General features: G+C 50.3%; 1 pseudogene; it reads right to left on the bottom strand.

The window, feature by feature from the left end:
- Positions 1-13430: 13430 nt before the first annotated feature.
- Positions 13431-14399, bottom strand: LOC122032393 (annotated as a pseudogene).
- Between the last annotated feature and the right edge of the window lie 1131 nt (positions 14400-15530).

Here is a 15530-nt window from a genome sequence, read left to right as displayed (position 1 = left end):
CCGCTGAGATTGAGGCGGCCAAGAATAAAGAGGTCGCCGAGCGGAGCTTGGCCTCGGCTGGTCCGGCCAGCGGAGAGGGCGAGGGGACTCAGATTGTCCCCGAAGCCTTAGACTATAGCCGTCAATTTGGGTTGGGCCCGTCGGGTTGGCCCGCCCCGCCAAACAATTTAAGCGGGTTGGGTTGGAATTTTATCAACCCAAGTCCGCCGTGGGCCGACCCGCCTACGCCCGCGACCCGCGTGGGTCGGCCCGCTTGGGCTTGGGTTGGCCCGCGGGTTGAAAAACATATGTAAGTTAAGTTTTAGGTCAATTTATTATCTTTCTTTGTTATAATTTTGAAAAAAAAAATAGTACTTTTCATCCAACATAAGTACTCATTTGTGTTCATTTATATTTAAAATACATGTTTATGTATACATTTAATTGTAGAAAACTTTTTCGAAGTAAAATGTTGAAGATATGAAATATTTTTTAATTTTTTTAAAAATTTTTAATGGGCCCGCCGGTTGGCCCGCCAAACCCGCAACCCGCCTTAGAATGGGTTGGGTTGGAAATTTCCCAACCCGCCAAGTTGGCGGGTTGGCCCGCCCCGCCCCGCCAAATGGTTAGCCCGCCATGGACCGACCCGCCCCGTCACGGGTTGACCCGTCTGACAACTCTACCTTAGACGCTTCTGCCTCTCTCGACGAAGCTGCGGGCGATATAGAGCCCTCTACTCAAGTCGGGCTAGAGGGTCGCTCGATCGACGAAGCCCCCTTGGCAACTCGGAAGCGCGGACGGCCAGAGCGAGTCTCGCAGCCGACCCCATCTGATGAACGGCGCTCCGAGCGGGGCGATGAAGCTCCAGTGCTATCCGAGACGGTCTCCATAGAGAGTACCCCCACACCGCTCGGAGGAATATATGGCAACTGCTGGTCGGTCAGTGGTCCCCGAGCAGCAGATCACCCTTACGGGTCTTCTTGCCAAAGCCTGGGAGGATGCTCGGCTCTGAATTGCAATGATGACTCCCAGTCAGCTAGGCGATAGCAATCTACAATAGGCGACCGGGGTATGTTCTTTTACCGTGTTGGTTACTTGGCTTGAGTTTCTAACTTGTTCATATCCGTTCGCAGAACTGGGTGAAGCAGATTGCCATCAGCAATCGACTAGCCGAACTGGAGGACGAACTGAAAAAGCTCAAAGCCTCGGGGGAAAGCAGACAGTCAACAGCCGCTCTGGAGAAGGCCAAAAAACTCCTGGAAGCCGAGCGGGGTAAGTCCTCCGATCTGTCGAGTGAGGTGGCTCGCCTTGAAGCTTTGGTCAAGCTACGAGATAAGGAGATAAAGACTGCGACCACCCGGAAGCGCAAAGCCATCGAAGACATGGACCTGATAAAGGTGGAGAACCGGGGGCTAGAGCGGCGCGTGAAGGAATTGGACGCCTCGTTGTCCGCCGAACGGGAGGGTCGTTCGGCCGACCAGGCTAAAGCGGAAGGGGCTCTGAAAGATCTTCAAGCTGCCTTTGACGCTTCTAAAGCCACGCTTAAAGAGTATCAAGACGGGGAGCCCGGTCGATCGGCGGAGGTGCGCAAAGCTTTCATCCGCTCGGACGAATTTGGCAAAAGGTTCAGCGACAAGCTGTCCTTGACTTTTGAAGAGGCGATCAAGGTGGCGGTGGACTATTTGAAGACCAAGGGCCACATACCAGCCGAGCTGTCTGTCCCCCACGAAGACCTGGCTGTGATGATGGGCTCCATCCCCGATTCTCTCTTTATTTTTGGTGATAGTGAATGAAGGGTTTGTAAAACTTCTTTCAAGTATTTGTAATCTTTTGTATGCCTGACGTTCGGGGCGAATATTGTAAATTTTGTCTGTCCGTCGTTCGGTGTAAATGAATTCTCTCCTTTTGTTATCTGTTTGTTCGATCAGCATCCAATCCTTAACTTTTTGCGCCGGTCCTAATTTTCTCGCGCTAAGTGCATTTTATAAAGGAGCCGCACGACCCCACGCTTTCTTTATTCTTGCCTTATCGGCAGGCCCGATCAGAGGTCGGCCTTTACAATCGAGCAGGACCTTGCAGAAAGTTACCCGTCCGGAGGATTTATAGACTCCGGTTGCTCGCCTTTTAACGTCGAATTTTACCGTCAGCACCTGACGACCTTCCGCTCGGCGGGTTTATAGACGTCGGCTCGTCTTTCGATTTTTAACGTCGGAACTCGACGGTCTTCCGCTCGGCAGGTTTATAGACGCCAGCTCGTCTCTCGATTTTTAACGTCGGAGCTCGACGGTCTTCCGCTCTGCGGGTTTATAGACGCCGGCTCGTCTCTCGATTTTTAACGTCGGAGCTCGATGGTCTTTCGCTCGGAGGGTTTATAGACGCCGGCTCGTCTCTCGATTTTTAACGTCGGAGCTCGACGGTCTTCCGCTCGGAGGGTTTATAGACGCTGGCTCGTCTCTCGATTTTTAACGTCGGAGCTCGACGATCTTCCGCTCGGAGGGTTTATAGACGTCGGCTCGTCTCTCGATTTTAAACGTCGGAGCTCGACAGTCTTCCGCTCGGAGGGTTTATAGACGCCGGCTCATCTCTCGATTTTTAACGTCGGAGCTCGACGATCTTCTGCTCGGAGGGTTTATAGATGCCGGCTCGTCTCTCGATTTTTAACGTCGGAGCTCGACGGCCTTTTAAGGCTAACTTTGAAGCGGCCGTTCGGCGAAGCTATTTGCCCTTTAATCATTTTTGCTTCCTGCATTACAAGTATATAGGCGGCCCAAAATATATACAAAAATGAGTTACATCAGTGCACCTTTCACCCAGCTCGATAAGGCTGGAGATGATTCGCGCTCCATGGCCTATCCAATTGTCGCCCGTCTTCATCCTCCAAATAATAAGCGCCCGAGCGGAGCTTTTCGATGATTTTGAAGGGGCCCGCCCAAGGAGCTTCTAGCTTACCGACGTCTCCGACCGGTTTTACTTTTTTCCAGACAAGATCACCGACCTAGAATGATCTGGGGATTACGCGCCGGTTGTAGTTTTGCTTCATCCGTTGTCGGTACGCCATCAGCCGGACGGACGCCTTGGCTCGCTCTTCTTCGACCAAATCCAGCTCCATGTTCCTCCGCTCGGCGTTGTCATCATCATAATTCTGTATCCGGGCGGACTCGACGCCGACTTCAACAGGAATCACCGCTTCGCCGCCGTACACCAGATGGAAAGGCGTAACGCCCGTTCCTTCCTTTGGGGTCGTTCGGATGGCCCACGGGACACCTGGCACCTCATCCACCCAACTTCCTCCCAGATGGTCGAGCCGAGCGCGCAAAATGCGAAGAATTTCCTGATTGGCTACTTCGGCTTGACCATTGCTTTGGGGGTATGCTACGGACATGAAGTGCTGCTCGATGCCATAGCTTCTGCACCAATCTTCGAGCAACTTTCCTGTGAATTGCCGCCCGTTGTCGGAAATAAGTCGACGAGGGACGCCGAACCGACAGATGATGTGCTGCCAGATAAACTTCTTGACCATCTGCTCGGTGATCTTGGCTAGCGGCTCGGCCTCCACCCACTTAGAAAAATAATCGACTGCCACCAGTACAAATTTCCGTTGTCCGGTCGCCATAGGAAATGGACCAACGATATCCATTCCCCACTGATCGAACGGGCAGGATACTGTGGATGCCTTCATTTCCTCTGCCGGTCGGTGGGAGAAAGTGTGATACTTCTGGCAAGAGAGGCACGTCGCCACGGTCTGAGCGGCGTCTGCTTGTAAGGTTGGCCAGAAGTATCCGGCTAGCAGGATCTTCTTAGCCAGCGATTGTCCGCCCGGATGCCCTCTGCATGATCCTTGGTGCACTTCTTGAAGGATGTACGATGCGTCTTCCCAACTTACGCATTTCAAAAGGGGGCGGGAGAAAGCCTTCTTGTAGAGTTGATCGCCGATGAGTGTGAACCGGCCGGCTCTCCTTCTTAGAAGCTGGGCTTCATCCCGATCGAACGGTGTAGCTCCCGATCGGAGAAACTCCATGATGAGTGTCCTCCAGTCGCTCAGAAACGTGAGACCCTCCATCCGGTCGACGTGCGCCACCAAAGATACTCGTTCAATTGGCTGCTGGATGGCGACCGGCGTTATTGAACTTGCGAGTTTGGCTAACTCATCGGCCGCTTGGTTTGCCGCTCGGGGTATCTTCTGGATAATGACTTCTCTGAAATTGGCTTTGAGCTTTTCGAAGGCTTCAGCGTAGAGTTTGAGCCGAGCGTTGTTGATTTCAAAGGAGCCTGAGAGTTGTTGAGCGGCCAATTGGGAGTCTGAATGTAGCGTCACCCGTCCGGCTCCTACATGTCGGGCAGCCTGTAAGCCGGCTATAAGGGCTTCATACTCTGCTTTATTATTCGTAGCTCTATAATCAAGCCGAACGAATAGATGCATCTTTTCTTCTTGGGGAGAAAGCAACAATACACCTATACCGCTCCCGAGCCGAGTGGTCGATCCGTCCACAAATATCTTCCATATGGCTTCAGGTTCTGGCCTTTGTACTTCGGTGACAAAATCCGCCAAGGACTGCGCCTTTATCGCCGACCGGGGCTGGTATTGGATGTCGAATTCGCTCAACTCCGTCGTCCATTTAATGAGCCGTCCGGACACTTCGGGATTCAACAGCACTCTTCCCAATGGGCTATTCGTCCGGACGATGATAGTAAGAGCCAAGAAATAAGGACGGAGGCGCCGAGCGGCGAGGACCAAAGCGAAAGCCAGTTTCTCGAGCCCAGTGTAGCGAGATTCAGCATCTTTTAAAATATGGCTCAGAAAATATACAGGCTCTTCTCCGCTCGCCCTTACTAGTGCCGAGCCGACGGCTTGCTCGGTTGAAGATAAGTAGATACAAAGTGGCTCACCCATAGTTGGCTTGGCTAGTACCGGAAGAGAATTCAAATATGTCTTCAGATCTTCGAAAGCCCGATCACATTCTTCGTCCCAGTGAAACTTGGTGGCTTTGCGCAAGATTTTGAAAAAAGGTAGGCTCCGGTCGGCAGTCTTTGAGATGAATCTGGACAGAGCAGTTATCCGACCGGTCAAGCGCTGCACTTCCCTCAGATTTCTTAGAGGCGGCATATCTTGTAAGGCTTTCACTTTACTGGGATTTGCTTCGATGCCCCGCTCGGTCACTATGTAACCCAAGAAACGCCCTCCTTTTGCTCCGAACAGACACTTCTGGGGGTTTAGCTTGACTCCATATTTCCGTAGCGTTCGGAAAGTTTCCTCCATGTCTTCGAAGAGATCGGCCGCTCGGACGGACTTGATAAGAGTGTCGTCCACGTATACTTCCAGATTTCGCCCGATCTGCTCCTTGAACACTTTGTTCATCAGACGCTGATATGTGGCTCCCACGTTCTTCAATCCGAACGGCATTACATTATAACAGTAGGTGCCGTCGGCTGTAACGAAGCTGACTTTTTCTTGATCTTCTGGGGCGAGCGGCACTTGATGATAGCCTTGATAAGCATCGAGCATACATATCAGCTCGCAGCCCGCGGTGGAGTCCACCAGTTGATCGATCCGCGGCAGAGGATAAAAGTCTTTCGGGCAAGCTTTGTTGAGATCCCGAAAATCTATGCACACTCTCCACTTATTGCCCGGCTTGGATACTAATACTACGTTCGCCAGCCAGCTCGGGAACTGTACCTCGCGTATATGGCCGGCCTCCAGAAGCTTCTCAACCTCCGCCCGGATGATGGCATTCTGCTCGGCGCTGAAATCCCTTTTTCTCTGCTTCACCGGCCGAGCGTCCGGTCGGACATGTAGCTCGTGCTGCGCTATGCTCGGCGAAATTCCGGGCAGCGCATGCGTCGACCAGACGAAGACATCACAGTTTCTCTGGAGGCATTTGAGCACTTCCTCTTTCCGGTTGGCCTCCAGATCGGACGCAATGAAGGTCGTGGCCTCCGATCGGGTCGGGTGAATCTGCACTTCCTCTTTTTCTTCATAGATCAAAGAGGGTGGCTTTTCAGTGATAGTGTTTACCTCGATCCAGGGCGTCTTCATAGCGGAATTGGCTTCTGCTCGGACCATCTCGACGTAGCATCGCCGAGCTGCTAGTTGATCTCCCCGTACTTCTCCCACTTTGTCCTCCACGAGGAACTTGATCTTCTGGTGGAAGGTGGAGACGGCCGCTCGGAACTCGCTGAGCGCCGGTCGTCCCAAAATGACGTTGTATGATGAGGGAGAGTTGACCACCACGAAGTTTGTCGTCCGCGTCCTTCTGAGCGGCTCCTCTCCCAATGAGATAGCCAGTCGGATCTGTCCGACCGGTTGAACTTCGTTGCCCGTAAACCCGTAAAGGGGGGTTGTCATGGGCAGCAGCTCGGCTCGATCAATTTGTAGTTGGTCGAAGGCCTTTTTGAATATGATATTGACCGAGCTCCCTGTGTCAATAAAAACGCGGTGAATAGTGTAATTGGCTATTACCGCTTTAATGAGAAGGGCGTCGTCGTGGGGAACTTCAACCCCTTCCAAGTCCCTGGGCCCGAAACTAATTTCGGGTCCGCTCGTCCGTTCCTGGCTGCAGCCGACCGTATGGATCTAGAGCTGCCGGACGCTCGCCTTCCTTGCTCGGTTGGAATCTCCTCCGATCGGACCACCAGCTATGATGTTGATCTCGCCTCGGGAAGTATTACTTCTATTTTCTTCTCCCCGAGCGGACGGTCGGGGCCGTTCCCTAGACATCCGGAGATTCTCCCGCCTCGGAGAGCGATGCCGCTCGGGCGTCTGTTGTTGTCGCCTGTCAGCTATCGTCCGATCGGCTTCACGAGGCCTCTGTCGCCTGTCGGGCTGATGGCGACCGACGACCGCCGCCTCTAGGAACGGGGTGGGCGATTAGAGGAAGACTACGGCAATCCCTAGTGTTATGTGTGTCCATCCGGTGGAAGGAGCAGAACATTGGGGTCCATCTCTTCTTTGGCTTGGGCCACGCGGCAGCTACCTCTTGCACGTGGGACCTAGCATGGGGGGAGCGGATTGCTTTGGCCCTTGGTCCTCTGGGTGGCTGATGAGCAGCGTGCGACTTCCGTTCGGCAGGAGGAGCCCGCTCGGCTGGAGTTTTTTTTTCCGGGCCGCTTGGGCTTCCTCCACGTTGATGTATTCGTTGGCCCAGTGTAGCATGTGATCGTAGTCTCGGGGCGGCTTCCGAATGAGTGATCGGAAGAAATCCCCATCCACGAGGCCTTGTGTGAAGGCATTCATCATGGTCTCCGAGGTGGCCGTTGGAATGTCCATGGCCACTCTGTTGAACCGCTGGATGTAGGCTCGGAGCGATTCGCGGGCTTCCTGTTTGATGGCAAACAGACTAACACTGGTTTTTTGATAGCGCCGACTGCTTGCGAAGTGGTGGAGGAAGGTCGTACGGAAGTCTTTGAAGCTTGTGATAGATCCGTCCGGCAACCTCCGAAACCACCGTTGAGCCGATCCAGAGAGGGTGGTGAGGAAAACTCGACACTTCACCCCATCTGTGTATTGATGCAGGGTTGCAGTTTTATCAAATTTACCCAAATGATCATCCGGGTCGGTGGTTCCATTGTATTCGTCGATCGTCGGAGGCACATAGTGCTTGGGCAGAGGGTCTCGTAGAATAGCCTCTGAAAATTGGCGGTTGATCCGCTCGGGCGATGCGTCCGCTCGGAGGGCTTTCCCTTTTCTGCTATCTCGTCTTGGCATTTCATCCGAAGATGATCCTCGATCTCGATTAGTTGCTGCGGCTTCAGGAGTGCGGAATAGGGCTCGATGGAATGCAACGGTGGCCTGAGGTGCTTCCGCTCGGCCGCCTGATGCTGATGTTGCTTGCTGCTCTGCCCGCTCAGCTTGTGACTTTTGTTTTTGTTCCACAAGCTTAGCGGCCCTCAACTCGATTAGAGCGTCGAGTTCCTCCGTGGAAAGCGTCACCGTGTGCTGTCGTCTAGCTTCGTCCATTGTTTCCAATCGGATGCAGGAGTGTTCCCACAGACGGCGCCAAATTGATCCTGTCTGAAAGCTGGATCAACGGACGCTGGGCACGTGGCGCTCTTCGGTTGCTGACGTGGGTCTTCGACTGCTGGTGTGAACTTCCGGCGATCCTGCAAAGAAGTCGGGCCGGGAAGGGGTTCCCGGCGACGACCCTCCGACGCTCAAGTCAGAAAACGAATGGCAAGAAGGTGGCTCCAGGGATTTCAGATTGCATACCTCCGATGAAGTCTGATGGCGTTTATATAGAGCCACGGGAGCTTGGTGCACACAACCCAAGGTGTACACGTGTCATACCCCATACCGCAGCATGGGCTTGTCAGAAGAGCATGTTTGACTCCATGCCGCTACAGTCTGAGCGTCTCCTTGATGGGACAACAGAATATTTGATCGCACCATACTGCGTATAGTTTAGTCTTCGAACATGCCTGTTGTCAGCAACAGGGGTTACTGAGATGACGTCCACACTGTCCCCTACTCTTTGACTTCTTCTTCTCGGATCGACCATCCAGCCGCTCGGCCAGAGCGCTCGTCTTTAGTCCGACGTAGGTGGTCGCTCGTCCGGGAAGACTGAGGGTCGTCCTTCCGCTCGGCTCGTATCGCCTGAGACCCTGGCCGAGTGGACAAACGGCTCGGCCTTCATTCGTGCATTGTCTCGCGGCCGAACGGATTATCCGCTCGGCTCTATGCTCCTTCCTTCCTTGGCGCCCGGCCGGATGGTTGTTCTTTCGGGTAAGGGCTATTGCCTGGTGCTCGGCATGTCCTGCCCGCTCCTCGAGCACAGGGGGTTGACCCCCCCATTGACTGCCGATCTCCACGTGTTGTCGGACTTTCCCTTATGAGGGCCCCCCGGTCTTGATATGCGACCGGGGGGCCCTCATAAGGGAAAGTCCGACAACACGTGGAGATCCGCAGTCAATGGGGGGGTCAACCCCCTGTGCTCGAGGAGCGGGCAGGACATGCCGAGCACCAGCCGAGCGGCTGGATGGTCGATCCGAGAAGAAGAAGTCAAAGAGTAGGGGACAGTGTGGACGTCATCTCAGTAACCCCTGTTGCTGACAACAGGCATGTTCGAAGACTAAACCATACGCAGTATGGTGCGATCGAATATTCTGCTGTCCCATCAAGGAGACGCTCAGACTGTAGCGGCATGGAGTCAAACATGCTCTTTTGACAAGCTCATGCTGCGGTATGGGGTATGACACGTGTACACCTCGGGTTGTGTGCACCAAGCTCCCGTGGCTCTATATAAACGCCATCAGACTTCATCGGAGGTATGCAATCTGAAATCCCTGGAGCCACCTTCTTGCCATTCGTTTTCTGACTTAAGCGTCGGAGGGTCGTCGCCGGGAACCCCTTCCCGGCCCGACTTCTTTGCAGGATCGCCGGAAGTTCGCACCAGCAGTCGAAGACCCACGTCAGTAACCGAAGAGCGCCACGTGCCCAGCGTCCGTTAATCCAGCTTTCGGAACGCATTGGGATGCATTAGACAGAGTACTCAGATACCTAAAAGACACTATATCCTTGGGCTTGTGGTATGGGAGATTCCCTGCAGTCCTAGAGGGATATAGTGATGCTAGTTGGATAACGGACACTACTGAGTGTAAAGCGTTACTGGTTATGTCTTTACACTTGGAGGCGGTGCAGTTGCTTGGAGGTCTGTTAAACAGACGATTATAACCCGTTCTACATCTGAGGCAGAATTGTGTGCTTTGGATACCACAGTAACTGAAGCTGATTGGCTGAAGGGTCTTCTTTCTGAAATTCCCTTGATGATGAAGTCAATACCTTGTATTTCAGTACACTGTGATAATCAAACAACAATAGCTCAGATTAGAAGCTCCAAGTATAACCAGAAACAGAAGAGACATGTACGAATACGATTAAAGTCTATTCGTGAGTTAGTGTCTCTTGGAATGGTGTCATTGGACTTTGTAAGTTCAAAGGACAATATTGCTGATCCACTTACTAAAGGGCTTGATTCTGAGAAAATCAAGAGATCCAATAAGAGAATGGGACTGAGGCCTGTCCTGGATTCATCTATAGCAGCAACCCAACCTATCTGATTGGAGATCCCAAGAAGTAGGTTCAATGTGGTATAAACAAGCTATAAGGATGAATCGTAAGCATCAAATTGATTGAGATGTAATCTCATAGTCTCTTCCCTGGATAGATGCTTGACTGCTAGTAAGGATGAGCTTAGGAGCTCTTAATGAGTTCAAGGTCTTAATGACAAGATGCTTGCAGTACATCCTTGGAGAACTCACCTATGTAAGTGTAACTGTGGGGCCGCAGTGTGGGGGGTCTAGGCAACTCTCCTTAGCACTTATGAAACAAGATTCGGTGGCATGGCCGTAATGCACCAACCCAGAAGGATTCAACCGTCGCCAGTGATCAGTTGTTACCAATTGATCTTCACATATAAAAGGTTTAAGATCAAGACTCAGTTCTCTTCAAACCTATGTGAATAAGATTAGTGTACTTAGGTGAAAATTCAAACCGGAAGGTATTTTCACTAAAAGCTCATTGCAACCAAGCCTCAGAACTTATCTTTGTTTTCGACTAAAATAATTTAAATTAGTGGGGGATTGTTGAGCTTTAATTCATATTATCCCTTATGCTTTTAGTCCCACATTGCTAAGCCAAGAAGGTTGGAAGGCCTTATATATAGAGTCCTTCCATCCATGCTTAGCAATGTTAAGGGGACTTACACGCATGCGCGGGCTGAGCCCAAATCAGGTGGTTTCGGGGGGTTCGAGTCGGAAATCCATAAACCGGACGCGACGCACGCGATCATCGCGCAGGGGGGGTGCAAATCCCCAGTTTGGTGACCTGATTTATTTTTGTTGGTCCGGTTTGGTTCTGTCCCTCGCACCTGGTGGTTCAGTTCTGTCCGCGCGAGGAAGCGAAGCAGCGCGACGGCATCTGTTCGGTTCTGTTCGCGTCGCGTGAGGATGCGAAGTAACGCACCCGCGAAGCAGAAGCAAAGCGTGCGTCGCTTCCTCTGCACTGCTTCAAGTGTATAAATACACTCCCTCTGCTCCTTCTCAAATCACTCCGAAAAAAGAAAAGCATTCCTCTACTATCTGCTTTCTTCTTCTTCTTTCCAAGTTCTGAGGCTTGGTTCTGCGATCTGAGGTTGAGTCCGAGTGCGGCGTTCGTCTTGGAGTGCACCTACGAACGACGCGAGCGGTTGTCGGATCTTGGGAGGATTTTGCCAGAGAGTCTCTGCATCGTGGGCGGCAATAAATTCTCTAAAGACAGTCGGCAAGCCTGACGCTTCAACCGGAGATACACAAATTCGTAACCTTACTCTTATTACCGTTTATTGCATGCTTGTTATTTATTGGTGCAATTATAGATTACTGTGTTAGCGTAATCATATCACAACACCTTGTTTTTCAGAGCAAGATTAGGCCGGCAAGCATGTGCCCTGAAGTGAAAATGTTACAAGATTTTTTTTTTTAGAATTTTGTAAACCATCTAAGCAATAAGATATCTGAATTCATACATTACTGGCTTCCAAATACTGATACATTACTGGTTGATGTAGTGCTCCATATAAACATCAGCCAAATGCCGATGATTGCCGGTTAACAGCAGACATTTTGTGAAGAACAATATCCACCCAATTTACCATCATTTTCATAATAAGTCGAAAGAAATAAGTGTTGAATATAAGTGAATGGAGAAGAGGTGGAAGAAGAAAGAGGCTCCATTGTGAATTATAGGATCGAAAAGAATTTAGATATCTCCACAATGACATGATATTGTCCACTTTGGGCCTAGGCTTTCATGGCTTTGCTCTTGGGCTCTCCCCAAAATGCCTCATACCAATGGAGATATTTTTTCTCTTATAAACCCATGATCTTTCCCATGTGTTTTCAATGTGGGACCATGTTTGCAACCTTGCAACTCCAACAATTCCCCCCTCAAACAAAGGACCACAGGCTTCCCACGTCTGATCCTCGACCCACCAGGTCTTCCTGCCCCTCGGTCCACCCGACCTACTAGGACTTCCTTGCCTAGCCGCAACTAGGACTTCCTGCCTGGTGTCTGGTCCTCTTGATCCGAACATAGGAGCCGCAACTTTCTTTGTTCGAGGTCAATATTGTACCCACATGGCTTAATCAGACCATAGCTCTTGTGCACAGTCGGCGGTTAAACCTTTTAGCAGTCCAGGCTCTGATACCAATTATAGGATCGAAAAGAATTTAGATATCTCCACAATGACATGATATTGTCCACTTTGGACCTAAGATCTCATGACTTTGCTCTTGGGCTCTCCCCAAAAGGCCTCATATCAATGGAGATATTTTTTCTCTTATAAACCCATGATCTTTCCCATGTATTTTTAATGTGGGACTATGTTTGCAACCTTGCAACTCCAACATGAATGAGACTTTAGTCTCACATTGGGAGTTTCATGGCATGATGGTTGATTTATATTGATTCACATGCAATGAAGATGTGAACAAATGCATGGGGAGAGGCTCTCTTTCACGCGTGGATGCGCAGGGGGGTGCAAATCCAGGACTCGGATTGCACTGAATCATGTTGACTCGTGTGCGGGCACGACCCGCGTGTGCTGAATGTCGGACCGGTCGTTGATCTGAGCTCCTATATAAGGAGGTTGCAATCACAAGCAAAGAAGAGATACGCATCGAAGCAAGCAGAAGCTCTCCACCTCATTCCCTTCCTCTGTCGTGCGATTCTTGCTCGGCAGAGTGCCCGTGATAGCAATCGGGCGTCACTCAGTTCGCCGTGACCACCAGTGCTTGGTGGGGTTCACGGTCAATCGTTGTATCCTGGGAAACATACGACCCAAGTAAGCCTCGAAGCACCGCCGGAGGTGGGGGCGAATCTGTTTCAAGGAAATTGCGACTCGCAGACCTTAGTCAGCTCGCCTGGTCGGTCTCTTTGTTAGACCGACAGACTTCTCTGCCCGCTCGGGTTCTTCGCTCGGCCTGTCTGCTCGACCCGACCGGCCTGTCTGCCTCTTCCGACCGGCCTGTCTACCTCTTCCGACCGGCCTTCTGCTCGGCCCGTCTTGCTGTTCGCCCGACCGGCCTTCTGCTCGGCCTGTCTCGCTGCTCGCCCGATCGACCTTCAGTCCGCTCGGACTTTGCTGCTCGGACGCTCTGCTCACTCAGTCACTCCAAGGTTAGACAACCAACCCGTGATGGCAGACTGAGATTATCAGCTCAGGTCATTTCAACAGGTAAGTGAATTTAAATTCGGTATATTTAAATTCAGTTAATACCCTGTAAAATCTCCAGCAATAGATTGTTTGTGTCCAACAATAAGCAGCGCCACATGTAAAGAATAAATAGTTAGGGATTTTGTCGACAAGGTAAACAAAAATAATCAAACCAATTTAGCCATCAACCCGGGAACTTTACACTAATGAAATAGAAAAAAAACATTATAAAGCAAATGGAAGAGGAAAAAAAAACAATACCTGAAATTCCAGCAATTTGAAGGTGGGACTTAGAATAGCACATTGAAGAGCACAACCACGAGCAACACATTCACTTGCATTCATGGTACGCCTTGGCTCTTTGCCAAAGAACTCTGTCAAAATCTTGATAATAGCTGGTACAAGGGATCCTGATCCAACAACTTCAACTGGTGAATATCCTCCACACTTAACCCACCTTCAGTAAGTGCCTTCTCCAATGGCCCTTTGACTCGCTCCAAGATGGGAATGTTGATCTGTTCAAACTTCTCTCTCTTGATAAAACCTCTCACATCCTTCTCATCCATCAGACATTCAATGTTCAATGGAGCCTTAGGATTTGCACTAAGAACCTTCTTTAGCTTCTCACATGCTGCTAGGAGCCTGATACAAGCCCTAGCATTTTGATACACATCTATCTTGTATTCATCTCTGAACTTAGCAGCAAAGAACTTCATCAAAATCTCTCCCGCCAAGGGACCAATCAAAAGAATGAGCTAATATCTCCAGTTGCCTCTTCTTGTTACCAGCAATACAAACTTGCATGCTTGCATGCCCAACATCAACAAAAGCCACATTAACCTGATCATTCTCTGGTAAATCTGTCTTATAGATACCATATGTCAGTGCAGTAGCAGTGGTCTCATGGAACAAGCGGAGAGGACGCAAACCAGCAATTGTAGCAGCATCCAGCATCACTCTCCTCTGGAGAACATTGAAGTAAACCGGAATACCAATGCAACAATCAACAACTGCTGCATTTAGATTCTTCTCTGCAATACTCTTCAGATTCGACAGAACCATCGCAAGGATCTGGGTCGCAGTAAATGTCCTCAGTTAACCGAGGTAGTAAGAAGACAACAGCAGGGGTCTCACGCTTCGATTCATCGTTCAGAACTACATCGATGCCACGTTGCCGTGCTACCGCAGCAATGCAGCTCTCATTCCCGACGTCGAATCCCACAACGCTCATTTTCAAATGCAATCTCGAAATCGAAACTAAAAGGAGATCGGTGAATTAGCGGATCAAGAAATCAATTTTTTGACAAATGGATTTGAAAAAAAAAACTAAAATAAGACTAATTTTGTCCAAAAATATATTTATTATTATAGTAACAGGAAACTACCGCTCTGGGAATCTAACTACAGCATAGATTAAACAGAGCACTCCATTTGATCTAATTTCAGACCAAGAGCAACAAAAAAAGAACGAACCAAAGCAAAAAACTGAGCTAAACAGAGGAAAAATCTATTGAATAACCACTAAAAGATTTTCTTATCTTAGAAATATACAAATGCCGAATCCAGAGCAGGGAGAGGATTCGGATCGTACCTCGGAAAATCGCCGATCGATATTTACCGATTTGTCGTCGTCGCCTCAGTTGGATCTGTTTCGGTGGCCGTTACGCACGGAAGGGGGCAACGTCATCAAGCGCCCACCCCACCCTTTGCGCTGTTTCTAGTACTCTCGGCTAGGGATGTAAATGAACCAAACGGTTCGCGAGCTATTCGGAGCTCGATTCGATAAAAAGTTCGTTCGAGTTCGTTCGTTTATCTTATCGAGCCGAGCTCGAGCTCGATTTCGAGCTCGACAATTTTATCGAGCCGAGCTCAAGCTTAAGGATATTCGGCTCGTGAGCTCGCGAACATGTTTGTTTATAAACTCGCGAGCCAAAAAAAAACGAACCTTAAAACGAGCCAAAAAAACGAGTTCTAAAACTAGCCTTAAAATGAACCAAAAAACGAGCCAAAAACGAACTCTAAACGAGCCCGAAAATGAGTCCGAGCTCGCTTAACGAGTTAGGTTCGTTAACTTTGATAATCGAGCTAATAACGAGCCGAGCTCGAACTGTTCGCGAGCCTGATAATTCTAAAACGAGCCGAGCTCGAGCCTTGTGATAAAAGCTCGATTCGAGCTCGAGCCCTAATATAACTTAAACGAGCCGAGCTCGAGCCTGATACTGTTCGGCTCGGTTCGACTCATTTACATCCCTACTCTCGGCTCCGAGAGATCTGTGAGTCGACGGTTTCCGCCGGTTGGACCGTTGTGATTGAAATCGAACCGGGCAATTGAGGAAATGAACCGGAGAGTTCTAGAAGGCCTGGTAG

Source organism: Zingiber officinale, chromosome 1A, assembly GCF_018446385.1.
Source record: "Zingiber officinale cultivar Zhangliang chromosome 1A, Zo_v1.1, whole genome shotgun sequence".
In the NCBI taxonomy this organism is placed as follows: Eukaryota; Viridiplantae; Streptophyta; class Magnoliopsida; order Zingiberales; family Zingiberaceae; genus Zingiber; species Zingiber officinale.
Note: the sequence above shows the minus strand (reverse complement) of the source record. Positions and strands in the feature narration are given on the sequence as shown.